This window comes from Copidosoma floridanum, unplaced genomic scaffold, assembly GCF_036245765.1.
Source record: "Copidosoma floridanum isolate Cflo_tuat_1 unplaced genomic scaffold, Cflo_Japanese_pri ptg000027l, whole genome shotgun sequence".
NCBI classification, from domain to species: Eukaryota; Metazoa; Arthropoda; class Insecta; order Hymenoptera; family Encyrtidae; genus Copidosoma; species Copidosoma floridanum.
In genome coordinates this window covers 13,782,433-13,796,008 of record NW_028321904.1, presented here as the reverse complement: position 1 = coordinate 13,796,008, position 13,576 = coordinate 13,782,433, and the positions used below count along the sequence as shown (strand labels likewise).

The window sequence follows — 13,576 nt, the reverse complement described above, 5'->3', positions numbered from 1 at the left end:
AAAACATTTATACAACTAAATTTATACTTTCTGACACTCTCAATACAAAAAGCGGACCACGTAAGGGTAGAGACGGAAGCTGTAGGCCATCCTTGTAGTAGTCATTCTGGTAAAATCTTGTGCTTTCAGAGAATAGTCAAAGTGCCTTGCACGTTAAGTAAATAGTTATTTACGTAACGAGTGCGACAAAGACGATTTCTCGCACGAGTCGTGATTGACTCGCACGAGTGGCCAGAGTTGACGGGAACGAGTGCCAGTTGAGCACACGAGTGCCTAGCACGAGTGTGATCGCACGGCACGAGTTACCGTCACCAGCCACGAGTGCGAGTCTATTACACCAGTACGGGAAATTGTCCCACACGAGTTGCGTACAAGTTTTTTCCGCCCTCGGGTGGTTTTGGGAGGCTGGTACTTCCTCGGGCGAAAAAGCAGTTTTCCGGAACTCGTTCGAAAAGTCTCCTTTACGAACCTCATTACGTCCCTCACCTTTGGCTCGGGCTGCAAGCCTCTCGGTTCGCAAACAGAGACTTTTCAAACCTGTAGGAAAACTACTATTTCGCAATAAGTGTGCGGAAAATAGGTGTTTTCCGCACTGATATTAGTGTGGAGAATCGATTTACCCACATAGTGTGCGGAAAAACGTTTGCCACATACTTTTTCCGCACACTATGTGGGAAAATCGATTTTCCACACTAATATCAGTGCGGGAAACACCTATTTTCTGCACACTATTGCGAAAAAGAGATTACGTTAAGTTTTTTGTAGTGAGAAAAAACGTATTTTTAACATGAGACATCCCTTTAGAATTTAGCTGATATGTGTATGTATTTATAAAGTGTGCTCGTCTTTCCCTACGCTTTTTTTTATAATTCTACACACTCAATGGTGCGCTGAAAAGTAAACTAGAATAGTAACTGTAGTTAGTATAGTTCCTTGACAAATATAGTCTACAAGAGTTCAGCATCAGATCAGCAAGAACCAACCAATTAAGACTAAGAACAAGTCGTTAGTCTTCCACACCAGCAGCAAGTACGGCGAGACACCCAAAAATCTTGGTCTGCTGTTTCGACAAGACACAGCAACGTGAGATTTTAGTTCTAAATTCATTTCCTAGTAGGTCAGTTGTACTTAAATCTTAGACATGTACGATGATCTTCTATACTAGCTTATCAATCTGTGTGACATGCTTGGTAAGTCATTGTGTCCACTATTTTTGCACACGCATTAAGCTCATATGTCTATTAGAACAAATTTCCTTTTTTTGCGTTATGAGTTTTGGGCGCATGTGGGCTAGACCGAAAAAAGTGTAAAAAGACTTTTTCTGACCCCACTATAGTAATACAGCTTTCTCTCTCTCTCTCTCTCTCTCTCTCTCTCTCTCTCTTTATACACGTGCACCAAAGGACCCAACGGCTATTTTTGGTTCGGCCTCTCCGGTTGTACTCGGCCGGTAGCCCCTCCTCCCCGCGCCACGTACCGTCAGAACTACCTACACATTTACAGCGGCCGCTGTTAGTATAAACGTATAGCTTCAAATCGACACGTTACGTATTAGTCTGCCTGTTTCCCACACCCCACGCTATTGCACCAATTTCACTGGCTGCAAAAGTGGCTGTTTATATTTTTAACCAAAAAAAATACGATTCAATCTCATGTTTTTCAGTAAAGAAAAAATTTAATATTTCCCTACAGAATTTTTCCAGAAATACAAGAAAAATAGTTTTGTCCAAATAAAGTATTTACGTCATTTATTTATTCAAACATTTATGATAAGTCCCCAATTTTTTTTTTGGATCTTTCTTTTTATTATTGCTTCTATCGTTCGTAGAGTAATTTTATGACCACCAATCTTTTTGTGACAAAGTATTCTACTAAGGAGGGTTCTCTGTTATTTCATTATTTATTACTATAATATATAACACACAACACACTAATGGTAACAAAAGATAAAAAAAATTTTTTTAAACCAAAAAACTTTTGATCGGTGTAGAAAAAGGAAACTACGATATCAATTTAAAAATAACCATGAGAAAACATAGAAATGACGTTACACGATAAGAAGCTATTTTTAGAATCAGATAATAATTATTAACTTCTCTTAATTAATTTTTTAGAGTGATGCTTTGAAGTGTTGTTAAAAAATTTATTGTTGGTTTACAAGAATAATTGTGCTGTTGTGTTGATACAGTCACAATTCATTTTTTCTTTTTTTTCTAAGTTCGTAGGAGATGTGTAAGCACCAAAAATAATTTACTATTGTACTTGAATCTAATACATACTTAAATAACTAATTCACTAAATTGATTCATTCTTAATCATGTATTGTTTTTTTTCAGTATTTTTGTAAGTTATCGTTATTTTTTAAATATATGATAAATAGATTTTATCATTAATTTTTTCATTTCATAAACTTGACATTTTATCCTACACAGTATGACTGTATGTAGCCAACGTTTACAAAAAAGCTAATGGAACTTATTTTTAACCAGGGGTCTATGGACCCCTCACGCCTGGTTTTTTTTATACGATTGGTATTAAGAAATCAGGCAATTTTCATTGTCATTTTTTAATTAACTCTGATGAATGGACCGTTTATGATGATTATCGTATTGGGTTATACGTTGATCTTTGAGATATTTTATTGTAATTTCATGTGCAAGTAAGTAAATGATGTTTCTCTTCCAATGATTTAGAGCCCCAACACAATTCTTAGAACTCCCCAGAAAATTCTCAAAGATCCTTCGTTGCTTCAATACGAAAAAAGAGGAAATTCTATAGGTTCAATAGTTATTGTCACACAATGAAAATTTACTTTTTTTTCGTGATCCCACACCTTGTCGCTCCCTTCCTGCCATTGTCATTAAAAACACCCACAACTCTCTCATACTATAGGAGGAACCTCAAAAAGCTCTGAAAACCACCATAAGATAAGGAAAAATTTGAAGGTTCCATCCATTATTTTAACCCACTAAGGTTAACAGTTATTTTTTCTACGTAACCAACAGAACCTTAAAATGTCAGCACACCTTGATTTCCTATTTCAAGAAACAAAACAAAAACAATCTATCAATACAAGTTATTCGTTTAATTATTATATAATTTTTTTTTCAGTTACAATAGTTTGTTCGAATTGTAAACATTTAATAATTCATTTTATTTTTTTAGAAAGTTTTTCTTTCTATGATGTATTTTTTTTTTTTTAATGTGTACTGAAAAAACAGCCAGCACGTGTGGACTTGTAATCATTTCTAAAATTTGTACAATTTAAAATGTTTAATACAAATGTTCAAAATCTGCTATTTTAAAATTATTAGTTTTTAATACATGTACAAAATCATAATATATAAAAACCATTTAAAAAAAAAAGAATGGAAAAAATGATTTTATTTTGAAAAATAGTTCAGTTCATTATGTAGCATCAAAATTTTAACTCCAATTATTTTTCACCTAAGTGTGCCAGGTGACTTTTTTTTGGTATGTACACAAATTTATTAAGGATGACGCTAGCGTAGTGCCACGGAGGATCTGAGACACGGGGCGCAATGACAAAAATGCTCTCTTTATCAAAACATACATTTATTACTACGGATTCAAGAGTTATGCTCTGGTGCAGTCAACAAAAAAATGCACAAATGAGATAATAAAAACAAAAATATAAAATGAATCGCTCATAAAAACAATATGAGAAAAAAACGGGAAATTAATATAAACTTATTTACTTCGTGGTCCAAACAATGATTAATTCATGTATTACTACTTATTATAGTGTAACGTGTACGTTTCATTCTTATTTTACTTCATTATTTTTACTTCTATTAAAAAAAACATTTAACATTTACAGACAAATTAGAGTATCAGAACATCATTATATAATTATAACCAATTTTTGTGTTTCTCAAAATGAGGATACGTAACGAAAAATGATCTTCTTGATTATACAATCACAATCGTGTATTAATCAGAACAAAGAGAAAATTTCACGATCGCCTTAGAATAATGGTTATGCTTATTAAAAAATGTTTTTTCCTTTTTTTTTTTTTTTTTTCAAACAGAAAAACAATTCCTCCATTACTAAATCCAAGCTCACAGCATTTTTTTACTAGTACGCAAAAAGCTTCTTTTGTTATAACTTAAAATAAACTTAATAACTCGCCAATGCGTAAAATATTCTTGAAGATGTCAATCCTTTTGGTAATTAAATAAAAGGAAGCCTTACACCCTTGAAAGACTAGCTTCTGCTCGGTGTGTACTTCATAAGGCAACATTAAATTTCATCTGCGTACAAACCGATAGCGTCGAATATTTAAAAACAGACAGACTTCACTAAACCAAGCTAAGAATAATAATCACTAATTTTGGAAACACGTAAGAAAGAAATAATTTTCAACCGAGTAAAATACTCCCAAAACGTTCCTGGAATCTAGCCAAGGTCTGCCGATTTAATCGTGTGATAAGAGAAGGTCTTATGTCCTCGATCGCTCTTCACCCCCGATTAAGATGGCCACCACGAAGAACTATAAGAAAGGTACTCATACTATTCGTTTCTTCGAGCCCTCTTTGCTTTCTCTGCTTCCTTGCCTTTTGGCACTCGATCCCCTTAATTGACCAGCGGCGATGAGCACTTATTTATCCAATCTTTTAAACATGCATCGTCGCACAACAACGGGGCATACCCTCGAAACTATTCCCACTTGAGATGACTACACCGCACATGAGATGACAAGCTATTGCGAAGGTTATTTTATATTTTAATCGGAAAATTTCTGTACATGTTATCGTCTTATTTATTCCAGCCATAGTATGTTGTACGATTTATGCTATAATAAGTTGTCGCATGTCCTTATATTTATTAAAAATTTTAATATTTAAAAGAAAATTGTATTTATTATGGGAAGTAAGTATAACAATATTCAACACAGATCTTAAATCTCTAATAAGGAGTTCTAAACATACATCCTTCATTTTTCTATTGTTATCAAGCGTTCGGATACAATCGAGATCACTATATTATAGTGAAAGAAACTGTCATAAAATTAGGAATCAGAATATTAGAAGAAAATTTAGTGTTAGCAAATCAAAGTGAAATAGATGATTCTACTTTTTCTAGAAAAACTTGTTTATTAAAGCTGTCTATTGCGGATCTCTTACTATTGTTACGTCGGCGCAACGTACTATTCGAGCCTAAGCTTTCACTTAATAGCTTGGGACTCGCACTGGGCGCGTAGGTGGGACGTGGGGTTAAAGGGGTAGTTCAACTTAACGACGCGATACTCGAAAGGGGCTACGACTGCTTTCACGCGACTAAGACCTACTGCTGTGCAGTATTCCGATGCACTTGCTCGTGGTTCGCTTTTACCAAGAGCGGTGTATATCTCGTTCGCAATCTAAAAACTGTTAGCACCGTCACGAGTAAGGGTTTCGTACGTGAAAGAGGCGCGTTAACTCGCGATCTGACTTTGAGACCCTAATATCATGGTGAGTATTTGCTTTAATCCGATCGGTCCTTGTTATTCTGATGGTATTACTACCACGGAGAGCAATGGTATACGTGCGGCTAATTTAATATTCTCGGTGACCGACGGGTACCAATACTATGGCGAGTGATGGCGTTCGCGAAAAACACTTTATATTTCCCGGTGATTCACGGGTACCAATACTAGACAAGTAATGGCGTTCGCGAAAGACACTTTATATTTTCCGGTGATCCACGGGTACCAATACTAGACGAGTAATGGCGTTCGCGCTTAAAAGAAACACTTGATAGGAAGAAAGAAACTTTAGAAATTTAGTAACTTGCCCTTTACTTTTATTTAAAAGGTAAAAATTGGTACAGGCGTTGAACCAGCGTAGACAGAAGTCGCGCTCGAAGAAGATCAAGTGGCAGTAGATGCAGACTCTGGTTACCAGTTGATCATTCGAGGGTGACAACAAAATTCGACTGTGTCCTCGCTTCGTAGTAGACTGGGTTGCAGCAGAGGCGGACTCTTACTACTCAGTCAACTTTGAAGGGCTATCGTCGAGCCGAGTCGAGTCGAGTCAAACTCCGAACTACGAACTGCGAACTGATTTTCCTCTGGGCCTCCGGGCCTTTTTATTGCGAGAAGCGGACCTCAGTCACGCGCTGGCTCGAAAAACGCAGGAAAACTTGCCGGGGTAAAATTTTTAAGAAAAGACAATAGCCGAAAATCTAATTGGCTAGAACTGCTCTAGTTTAGCCACTCAGAAATTGGCACATCCCACATCCGGCTTGTTCTCCTCTATGCGTCAAGAAAAGGGAAGGAGATTCACTTACTGATGCCCTTCCTTTCCCTTTTACTTCAAAAGTTACAAGATTTTATCATAACTTAATATTACTGTTAAGATGTGGTATTAATAAGTATTAACAAAAAGTAACCATTGTTCACCCATTCAATCGAACCCGATGCAAAAAGAGCGGTGAAAATCGCTTAATATTCAGGTTTGATTGAATAAATGTTCAGTACTTCATGGTATTAATAATAGTCTTAGTAGAAGTTAATTTTATATATTAATAACCATAACAATTGCTAGATTTTCCGCTATACACGTGAGCATTGATCGGACTAATAAATAATCATGAATGATTAATTAACAACAGCGGTTTCTTTGGTTAAAACACGTACATCTATAAAAACAGTAGTGGGGTGCTCGTCGCGAACTATTATATTGTTAACTTGTTCAGATTTACCGTTTCCATTCATCGTTAGTTGTAAATGTATTTCAAAATGTTAGTAGCATTTGGTCAACTATGGTTTTCTCTGCTTGTCGTAGGAGAGGAAGTCGGCTCAGGGTGCCCTGGGGAATCGGAAATTCCGTTACCCGTGTTGGGGGCAAGAGTGCGGACTCTCTCGACATCTCTGTGTCAGGAAAAGGGGAAAGTGCCTTTACTTTCCCGTTTTCCCTCACATTTGAAACAGTGACAGCTTAATAAGATCACAATTTGGGCTATTGCAGTATGTTTATGAAATTGTTAACGCGATACAAAAGGGTTGTACAGTAAACCATGAGCCTGCGAACATGAATGGTAAAAATCGGATAATTCTTTGAAAGTCAATAAGATTGCTTTCGTAGGTTTATGTAATATTGTTGGTGGCTAATGGTGTACAGGTATAATGGTGTTGCGTGTACAGGATGCATTAGCCATGTGTAATAATTCTAGCATTTGCTAATATTCCCGCTTAGTCTATGGGTCTTAACTCTAAGTTATTTTAGTTTTGAACATTAAACTCGATCTATATATACTAATATCTAATAGTAAACCTCAGCGTAGCTGTTCTCCGTTAACTTTTTGCATCTGTTAGTTCTTTAGAGTTATTTTACTATTTTACGCTTTGAAAAGTATTTCATTTGATTTCTTTTCCGGTCAGCATGGGCCAGCGTGCATGTATGTGAGTCATGCATGGTCGTAGTACCTTAGCTACGAGCAATCTTGTAGGTGATTCACCTCTTTGCAGATGCACATTGGCCCCTTCGTTTAGTGTTATAAAATCGGCACGGAAAGTTTTGAAGAAAGGGGAAAAAAATTAATGTGGATACACTGATGTTACACTATTTAAAGGTGACCGTCATAGTTCTTACAATAAATAATCCACTCAGTTGATCGGCACAAGAACTGATATCGACAATCTAACCGATTTCACTTATTTCCAAGAGTCACTCAAGTCATTTTTCAATAACTCATATTCAACTTTTCAAATAAAAATGCGAGACATTTCCCAACTTATTGCTGAGTTTGTGTTTTTATGAACACTTATATACACACGTATTAATATAATTATTTAAAAAGTTTTCTTACTAAAAAAGTAAATCCTGTTAAAATGAAGAAAACTATTGAAACGTATATAAATTAAAAAAGGATTGATTTTTATCTATAATTTAACGGCAGTTCTGCGATACTTTAAGTTTCCTTCTTTATCAGTGAGGTTATAATGTATCGTGAGTATGAATATAATAGGTTACCATAGAATCAATTTAATGTAAATTATAGTATATATTTATCCAGTGTAAGTACAACGAAAACATTACAATTATGGAGTAAATGCTTACCCTTTGCCAACCATCACGAAACTGGACAAGTTTTTGAATCGATATAACTTATATAGTACAAGAAGAATATGGGTGATTCTACCGTAAGTAGCCAACTTCGTGTCCAGAGATCATGCTACTATGAAAAAATAAAATAAAATATTCAAGTTGCGTAAAGTTATGTTAAAAAAGAAAAACTTTCTTAGAAAAACTTTAAAGCTGATACATTGACTCCTTGAAGGAATAAATAAGAAAATATAGTCAAAATGTCATTTCTACATTATGCCCCAATCTCGATTTCATACCTAAAAGCTCCTACTATGAAGAAAATAAGCTTTTCTGCTATGTCCTCGCACACATATCATCAAGTATAAATGTCGTTTGTTATACTTATATCATCATCACATTTATAATTAATCTATAAGCAAGAAATTTCATCATATATCAAGCATCTCACGATCCGAATATAAATGTCGGTTTTAGCGGAATTCACTTTAAAAATCACACTGTTTCATTTTGTAACACCTTGTAGTGGTCACTTTCCTCATCTCACATCATGATAAGACAAGCGCATTAGACAAAGCTGTCAAAAATTGAAATCTCTTTAATTGACACATAGTTTAATTTTTAATTTTTGTGTGTACCAAAATTTTGGTCACTTCCACCCCCCTCCCTCCAGACTCCACCATCCTGTTATTGAAAATATTTTTTTTGTACTGTTTATTGATGGAGAGATGTTTTGTAAGCAAAAACCCGTTTATGTTGGGTCTACGAGCCGAAGTAGTACTAAAATTTCACTTCCATACCTGTCACTTCCGTACCCCCAATGGTAAAAATGTCTCTTTTTCTAGCTTTCTTACATCAGAACTTCCAAACCGTAGTGTTGAGATAAAACATAAAACATGTACCTCGACGTTTAGTCTAATTGTATTTTTTTGGTAAGATACATAGATGAACATCGATTCCACTTCCAACACTAGTAGCGAAGGAGTACACTATTTTAGGTGCTCTAAAATAGGCTATAATTACTGCTGAAATGAAGCTCTGTGAATTAAAAAAAAAAAAAAATGCTAAATTTGGTGCCACTAAAAAAAGTTATATGGTATTTTTTTCAGATTTCAAATTTCTGGAAAAACTATAAAAAATCTCATTTTTAGTAATTTTTGTTGTTCTTTAAACAGCTATTACCGTTGAACGGACGTCCTAAATGTAACAAAATTTTTTTTCAATCGATAGAGTTTGGTCCTACCTTTGATTTAATCTGAGCTAGAACACTTTAAGGTAGTTCCTATGGTTCAAAAAATGATTCATGCTTGTATTAAAATTAAATGACTGATTCTACATGATGCCGCGAGTAAAACTGAATTTTTTCAAATTTTTCGACCATCTGGTTTTTTAAATATAATAGTTGAAAGTTAAAGATGATAACATAGACTCTTCTGTAAACACCAAAAAATTTAATCTTTATCGCTAAATAACTTTTAAACGTGATTCATTATTTACACGAGACTTGCGTGTAGAAAAAGTTACAACGAATACAGAGGAAAAAAAAATTGATTACTTACCGAATGGTTGTTGCGTAAAACGACTCTTATTAGCACACAGTTATGTTCTGCGTTCACGTTCGGTAAATGTAGCAATGTCTTAACTCTCAAGCGCAGCAAGCATGCGTCAATCAGCTGACCCAGCTTGGAAGTTAACTTAGCAATTGCTTCTGCTGGCTAAGTGTGACGTTGTCACCTTTCCGTTGCGTGTTCTCTCTCCCACTTGCACGAATTACTCTTTGTCTCTGTTGTGGACAGAGCCGTGTCCTTGTGTGAGGAGTGAGGATTCGAGGGGAGGTTGGGTCTGATGTGTCTAGCTTGGCCGGTGACCAGCATACGATTTTATTTATTATGTTTTCTTATTAACTTTAAGTAAGCTAGACGGGCTCTGATTCGGTGAGCGGGAAAGGTTTGTAAGGGCAAATGATTACATGTGTTTGAACTTTCCACCCATCGATTAATGTCCGTCTGGTGTAAGAACAAGTTGTACGGGAGCGATTGGCCAAGACTGTGCGAGTATGACCCTATGAGGTCGGTAAGAAGACCACGGTGGTGGGTTGCCGTGTAGGAGCGGAACTGCGTTCCACTTGCCTTCACGCCCAAATTGTAATCATGAGATCCCACTCCTTAGTGGTTGTTAAAATGTGGATCGAGCTTGCCGGGGAGGTAGTTAGCGTGGTCTGCCTTTGACCTTCAGGCGAAAGGTGCTCTGCCCCAGAGGACATGGGTAGGTGGGCGAAACATGCAAAGAATATAACGGTCACAGTCGGTCGCTGACCGTCATGAAACGTATTGTATTATCAGCGAGACGTGTAATTACTTGTGAGTCTATGTACCTAAAATTAATATCTGTGTGCGTATTATGTATATGATGTAGATATAAGTAATGTAAATCAAGCCGAGCGTCAGCCATCGGCGTGCGCAGGCCGTCGGTATGAATCACTTTAATGCATAGGGCAGAGTAGCAAGGTGGGGGAAGAGCAGCCAAGTCGAGGCTAACCGTTGAATGTGCTAGAGGGGCAGTAGGCTTTTGAAAGCGATCAGCGTAGGTAAGTGCTGGCGTTCGAAAACTTGTAAAGCTGAGCAAATGAAATTCATTTTTTAATATAAATTCGTTTTTTGTTACATGTATGTACACAGCATAGCTACGTGCATCAGAAGCAGACATAATTTTTTCGAAAATGGACTAAAATTCACTTAAACAAAATACCGTATATCTTTTGATTGAAGAACTTCGTAGTAGAATCGCTTAAGATACTTAAATTACAACTGCGATGACAATTAAGTTTTTCAGCCAACTTTTTTTTTAACAATTCTTCAAGGCATTTTGAGCCACGTATGGCAGAATCACCCATACATATAGTTGTAAGAACAAATTCAGTCTCCAACCCCTCACCCTCGGCCCCCCTTACCTCCCCTTACACACTTTAGAAAATTTTGGAATATCTGTCGAGCCCCCCTCGAAATAAGGAAAAATTCTTATTATTTCTTCCTTATTTTACCCAATAAAAAATGTCCTATTTTTTCTAGACCCCCTCACCCTTTCAGCTCCCCTCATAACTATGAGCCACCCTCCCAGCTTCTCACTGGTAACCCCTCAGATTACCTTCTATGGTTTAGCTATGTTCAAAAAATTTAATGTTTGTTTGGTTATATTTATTTAGATTTAATAAGTAACAATATATGTGATAATTACATGTACAAAAAAAAGTAGTAATAAAAAAATCTAGGTTCGAAAATTATTGATACAACGACATAGTCCAATTTACTGGGTACTATGTACAGGGAAAGCAATTGTCTTAGGTACGCCCAAGCTATTATCAAGTTAAATGAAAAGGTATTTTCTAAAAAAATCTTCTAACTCGCTGTACTGGCCTTTTTAAATCCGACAGTAAAATTATTGGATGAGCTAGTCAGGTGTTGGTTTTCCTTCGAAAAGTATTATAGTTGAGAAAACTATAAAATAACTAACGGCCCCTCATCTCGGCTTCGCCCGAGACTTATTAAGTGTGTTGACATGTAATGTAAAACGTTTTCAGTTAGAAATTTTCCATCTATTCCTGACACTTCTCATAAAAAAATCTTCTTATTAAAAACATACTTGTTCGGAATTCATACTGTTTATTTGGTCAAATAATAAGCTGTAAAAATAGAAAAAAATATCATTATGCTGAAAAGTACCGTACGTTCCATATGCCACAAAATAATCGTTGGCTATAAGGGGCCATTGATTTACAGTTTATTCAGGATAATTTACCAAAACAATTATTTCTTAAAGCTGTTAAGATTAAGGACTCCCAAAAAATTTATATTTAAAAAAATTTTTTTTTTTACCTTACCTCACAACTTTATTACCAGAGCAACAAAGTCCTAGAGCTTAATCTTTACATTTTTCATCGCCACAAAAATACAAATACAATTCCTACTTAATTAAAAATCCGAAAGATTTAAGAGGTTGCAGTGAGGGTGTTATGAAAAGTTGATATCTCACGTAATGAATTCTTTATTTCTTGATTTTAACGCTGCTGTTCCAATTTCGATATATTTTTTGTTTCAGTTTCTTGACATCTAAAATTGTATTCATTAGATACATTTGAAGTTTTTTGCAATTTACCCTTTTACGACTTTTAGCATGCTCAAGACTTTTGTAACCCCTAAAGGCTGTTTTCTGTCAACTTTGTTAAGTTCTAATATATTTGTTGGCAAGGTAGTTCGACGTCCGATGGCCCTAAAAAAGACCGGTGAACTTCTTAAGTGAACTCTGTCTTGACTGAAGTTTACAGCAATTGTGACTGCCTGGATACCTCAGGGTAATTTTCTCTGGCATGCTGTCCAAGCCCTAGACTGATCGGGAGAAAAATTATAAAGTCCGAAGCTTCGGAGCTAGTAGAAGAGATCTTTCCCAACGTCTTCTGGTGTGAAGTCTAAAACGTTGATGTTTAAAGCACCTTTTTTGCAGACTCAGTTGTTTTAGTGACCTAAGATAGGGAGATTGATTCATGATGCTTGCCCATTGGAGACTGTCCCGTTGACTTAAGTTTTTTTTCCCTTCATAGCCGTTAGGTTCAACCAGCACAGACCTTGGAGAGGATCAGTAGTTCCTGGTAACATGCTTAGAGTCGAAAGAGTACTATAGGGTAGTCGATCACTGAGGTTCCCACCCTTGCGACGAACAACTCCACTCGCGACGACTGCCAGTGAATAACTGACTTAGTTCAATAGTGGCCGTCTTCAGGTAACATAGTCTTTTAATCGACGAATCGCACATCGAAAATGGTAGTAAAAATGTAATTGTTGGCAAGGTAGTTTAAATTTAATGAAATTAATGGTTAAGTAGGGAACGTAAATACTTATTATAGCCCTGAAAAGGTCCAGAGTGAAACTTTTAGCTATTCCTTATTATTATTCCTGATGATGAGGAGCTAGATGCGGGTAGTTTGACTCTTACTCTTGAAGTTTCTATGTACGGAGACCGTGATGGAGGGAGGTACGCCGCTGACCAAAGAATATCTCGTCTTTTGGTCATTCCCCGGATAACCAACCGCTCATCGTTTGTTGGAAAAGTGGGCGTAGAGAATTCCTTCTCTGTGGGTATGCCGTTGGGACGACCACTGAGAAGGAAGCCGTTTTAGCTGCCCATGCTCTTCAGGGCTATCTTCCCTGGCTTACATTTGTAGTAAAAAATTATCTGACGGCACTAGGCCAGATGGTGAAACGGCCACAAAACTCTGAAGTGTTGGAGTAGGTTGAGCTCTGGCTAGAGACGTCTCCTGGTATTCCGCTGGAGACGTCATCGATTAGAATATATTTTTTATTGGTGGCACTCGTCAATCCTGGAGGTTCTGGGTGAAAGTCGACCTAGATCACGTGCCCATTGAAGAAGAGCAACATCGGTAACTAGTGTACCCAGCTGCACGACTATCGTCTGCATTTTCGATGCAGCTCGATGATCTGCGAGTAGACGAATGCAATGATTTCTGCGACGCTGT

General features: G+C 36.4%; 1 long non-coding RNA gene across 1 annotated transcript in view; it reads right to left on the bottom strand.

Moving 5' to 3' along the window:
* Positions 1-13,576, bottom strand: part of LOC149373792 (uncharacterized) — a 119,330-nt gene that overhangs the window by 43,764 nt on the left and 61,990 nt on the right. The window lies entirely within an intron of this gene.